The following is a 5,095-nucleotide window of genomic DNA, read 5'->3' on the forward strand; positions in this document are numbered from 1 at the left end:
CTTCTGAGTCCTGACAGTTAAGAAAAAAGAAGAGAAGAAGTAAGGAAAAAGAATAAGAAGAGAAGTAAGTAAAAAGAATAATTATACCGTGTTCACTGATCGCAGTCCCGTCCCAACTGTCCAGTAAATTTAACTATTTAATTGTTCATTAGTTAAATTTTGACCGACTCGAAATTATGATACCAATTAAGTACATATGTATAGTATTTTTCATGTAAAAATGCGTGCACGTCATTCAAGATTTACGGACGTCAGAACCACAGCACACTACCACCTAGCATTGAAACTTCCGTGTTACCGAATAAAACAATGATTGGCGCATCACCTAGTGACCGGGAGCGTAACTATATATACATGGCGCTAAATTCAAAAAATTAGTTATATTGCCTAGGATTGTGAACTCATTTTAAAGTAAAGTAAAATCGATATAATCCTAAAATAACAAGAAAAATCCTTATCATATACGATAATAAATATTTTTCGTATACTTTTTGGGTTTTCTTGTTATGTTAAGACTATATTTATTTTACATTACATTAAAATGTCAGTGATTAAAAAAATTAAAGAATAAAATATAGAATAAAACCTTTATTTATAAAAATGTTACAAGAAATGTTATATGTGTTACAAGAAATATTAATAATACAAGCCAAGTGTAGTATAATTTAGTTTTCTTAGTGTTGTGACAACAACTGGTCAGTATTTAAATAATTGTTTTGTCATTCTTATGTCAAGTTTTATGTGAATAAAAGCCTAATTCTGCAAAAGGCATTTTACTACAATTTTAGTCGCATAAATTTATCGCATTTATCAAACATATCCATATATATAATTTCGTGGACTTGGAAAACGGTAATGCTTGCTAGTAGTATCCATGCAATCTGGAACACAACATCTTCTTTGTTCATTTTTTCGTTTTTCCATTGGCATTCCATATAATGTGTTCGATGTCATAATAAAAAATCGTCTAAAATTGTACCTATTTGCACTACTTATATAAAAAATTTTAAATTATAAAAAATAAAACAAATACAAATAAAACAATCTCTTTATAATATAGATTCAAATTTATCAGTTGTGTTAGGTCAAAATAGTTATTCAAAGAACTTAATAGATTATTTACAAGCTATCGATGTGTTCCATAGGATTTAACTTTTTTTGTATAGTATTACTGATTTTTTTTTTAGTAATATTGTGTAGGAAAAAAAAATCTTTTTTATAACCATGTAATATAACTATTCTTGTAAAATTGTACAGATCCGTCGCTAATAACCATTAGGTGGATGCGACTTTCTCTTTAAATAAAAAAAAAATATATAGCGCCGTATTTGTCTAATCTCAACTTTGAATTGACCACAGCCATGGACGTATAAACACAGATGGACTCAGTTATTTACATAAAAATGTGAAGCCAAAATTATTTGACTAGGTCACATTCTCAGCACCTTCAAATGTTGTCACATTTTTTTATTAAAGTATCTTATTCACGTATCGCTGAAAATATTACTATATTTATTTTATACTCTACAGGTGCTATCAAACCAAAATAATAATTTATTACTTATATTAATATATTTAATTGTAATTAAAACATCAAGTGTGCACATAGTGTGCATATCATTTAATAATAGCGTATAACAGATATCAACCAATTATTTTATATGTAGAAGCACTGAAACCTATTTATTAATGGCAACGGTGTTTACATTTCTCTGTCTTATGGCTCTCTACGTCAAACTTCAAATGCTGTTCCATGTCATGTCCATGTTTATTTACTTTTTACCCATGTTTATTTACTTTTTACCCAAGATGAGGAAAAGTTGTTTTTCGATATTTTGGCTGTATTTTAAGTGATATTTGTAAATAGTGAAATAAATAAATTATAATAATGGTGCTACAGTTTTGAATTTGCAAAAAAAACGAAATGTTTACATCCCAATGTCTCATTTAATTTGTAGGTACTACGTACTGTTTGTTTACATTATTTAAGATGACGAACTGAGGAGGCCTGTGTGTTTACATTTTAAAATATGTCTTTCATAGGCGTACCATTGGGTTTATTCATATCAATTAATGTATTGAACAAGATATTAGTTCATGAAATTAGTATAGATATTTTTAAATTGTAAGTAGACATCATCTGATTAAAAAGATCTGTTTAGTAGCTTTTTAATTTAATATTTCTCATGAATTAACAATAAATTAGTGAAATGAATAAAACTCATTTATTTTTCTATGTAGGTTTCCAAATAATATTGATTAATGATGAAACTAACTCTAAACTTCAACAGAGAAAACAGTATAAAAACCTTTCAAAAGCATCCTTTTTGGTTATTTAAACTTGTAAGGAAGCTGAAAAATATTTCAGATTTTTTAATAAAACTATAAATATCTACAACAGACGAGTTAAAAACCTTATGAATATTTTGATTAATAAAATCATAAAAAATGTCGCAAAATCAATCTATAAGCATTTTGGTGACTATATGTATGATGAAGATGCAATCGATGGTCACTCTATGCAACTTTTAAAATTGGTTCTTGAGAAATATTTTAAAATTGGAATTCATCATGAAACGAGGACTACTTTAGATGCTAACACCGTGCGCATAAGAAGCGTTCTTACTAAGACTGTTTTATTTCGCAATCAATAAAAATTTATTTCTATACCAACATCTTCTATTATGTCTATTTACCATTTTTACTTTAATATTTCTGTTCGGTAAATAGCTTTCCAATAATTTATACATTTTCACGCCTACTTTTTAATAAGTAGGTATATTTGCAAATAATTTTATGTCAAATGCCAGCAAGAGCATTGGAATGATCAATAAATAATTTTGTAGCAGAAACCCTTACTACGAGGAATCTATTCATATTGTATTAAAACAAATTTGTCACAATTTGAAAGAATATGTTTTAACACATTATCAATAAATATAGGTATGTACTTAAAGTTGACAAATGTATATTTTTTAATTGTTTTTTTTTATCGTAGGATTATTTGATACCTATTAAAAAATTAACTTGAGCTCAACTATATTTTATTGTATTAATTTTAAAGCAAATAAAATTGTATTTTATTTTTTCTATAAAAACGTGTTTTTATACATTATTACTACTTCCAATTATTAACGTCTGAATAATTATCCCCGCGAGTAAAAATTCAAGCACGCTTATGCTCATTGAGGAAGTATCACAGTCTATCGATACCCGTTTTACTCCCCTTTACCCTCTTGTCCAGGAATATCGAAGCTTCAAAACAGTGTGTGTTTAAGGTATCTTATTGCTGGGTCCATCTATGTTTATAGGTCCATGACCACAGCACACTCCCTCCGTGCAGGAACGAGACTAGCAGCGCCACCAAACGAATGGGAGCGAAATCCGAACGTGATCTTGGCTATACTCGGTTCGCTATTCCCAGTCCGAACTGTCTAGTGAATTTAGTAATTATTTTTTTGCGAAGTTACTTTTTGACATACTAAAAGTGGCTGGAAATTACTATACAACAAAGCACACGTACTCATAGCCAATATTAATAGTAAAATTTGATGGGTTTAGTATACCCTTACACTATTTAGAATAATTCTTCTTTTTTTAAAGAAAGAAGTCTGCAATAGTAAGATACTTGAGCTATTAATACTGAGAAGTAGGAATTGTTGTGTTGTAGGTTTCCAACAATGAATGTGTCAAAATATGCCCGAGCTAAGCGAATGGAGTATATCCCTGTTACCAATCTAGGTGTAATTTTATCTATGGTCAGAACCCCACAGTGTTGTCAAAACATCAGAATAGTTAGTGAGGAATTTTTAAAATGTCAAATATTTGTCAAACTATTATATTAACAGTAAATACACTTAGTTTTAAGATTTGCTGCAATGCACTAAAATACAAAACATTTTAATAGAAAATTATATATTCTAAATTTTAAACTTACCACTTTTAGAGCATTAATAATAAAAACGTCCCGCCATTATTTCTTGTTCAAAATAATCTATCCTATATGAAAGCTTATCAGCATTCTACAGACTATTTAGTTGTTTTGGCATAGCACAATCACAATACACAACAATAATTAGTTTTTAAAGCTATTAATCCAAATTTAATATGTTTTTATAAACACAATTTTATAATATATAATATATTATGATCAAATTGTGTAAGAAATCAAAACATAAACAAAATTCTTACTCTAAAAAAGCGGCAACACTTTAAACAATTTTACCACACGCTGAACTGTCAAAAAAATTGAAGTATTTCCGTATCAGTTGCGTACAATTGTCTAACATATTTAATTAAAACTATTATTTTGTGAAATATTAGACTTAAAGAGTTATTTCATAAAATTTATATTATTGTGACGTGCAAGCATTTTTATATGAAAAATGCTATATACGACTACACACAAATTTCCAACGTCGAACGCGCGTATAGAAGTATTACTTCAAAAAATGTTTGTGGAAGATAAAAATAAAAAAGCAACAACTCGGATTATGTTGTAAATTTTTATTTTATTTTAAAATTTTGCATTTAATGCCTTACTTCACATCGTAGTGACATTAAACTTTCTAAACATACTTGTGCCCTTGCAGAACATGCAATCAACACCAAACATACTTTGAATTTCGATGATGTTAGAATTCTCTGTAGAGAACGTAATCTTATAAGAGACAGTTTATGGAGATGTGTCATATTTTGAAACAACCTAATGGATTAAATAAGAGAACTAATATCAGCAACTTAAGCCAAATTTACCATGCACTAATACTACAAAATTGATTCTTCCGTATTCTACTTTTAATTATTGGTTTCTTCTTCAACTTCTTTTATTATATCATAACATTTATGTTGGCATCTACAAAACTTTTCCTTCAATCTCACCAGCTGATTGTCAGTTCTGGCATTCGAGCTTTCAAATACTTCATTTTGCATGATATGATCGTAACAGTCAAGAACCCTAGCCGTGCCGTTGTTAATATAACATTTCAAAATTTCGTTCTACAATCCAAGTATAAATTGGAGAATAACTATTCTGAGTATAACTTATACTTGAGTTTATTCCAAGTATAACCTTCCGAGCGTTCTACCACAGTAT

The sequence above is a fragment of the Diabrotica undecimpunctata genome, chromosome 6 (assembly GCF_040954645.1).
Source record: "Diabrotica undecimpunctata isolate CICGRU chromosome 6, icDiaUnde3, whole genome shotgun sequence".
Classification (NCBI taxonomy): domain Eukaryota; kingdom Metazoa; phylum Arthropoda; class Insecta; order Coleoptera; family Chrysomelidae; genus Diabrotica; species Diabrotica undecimpunctata.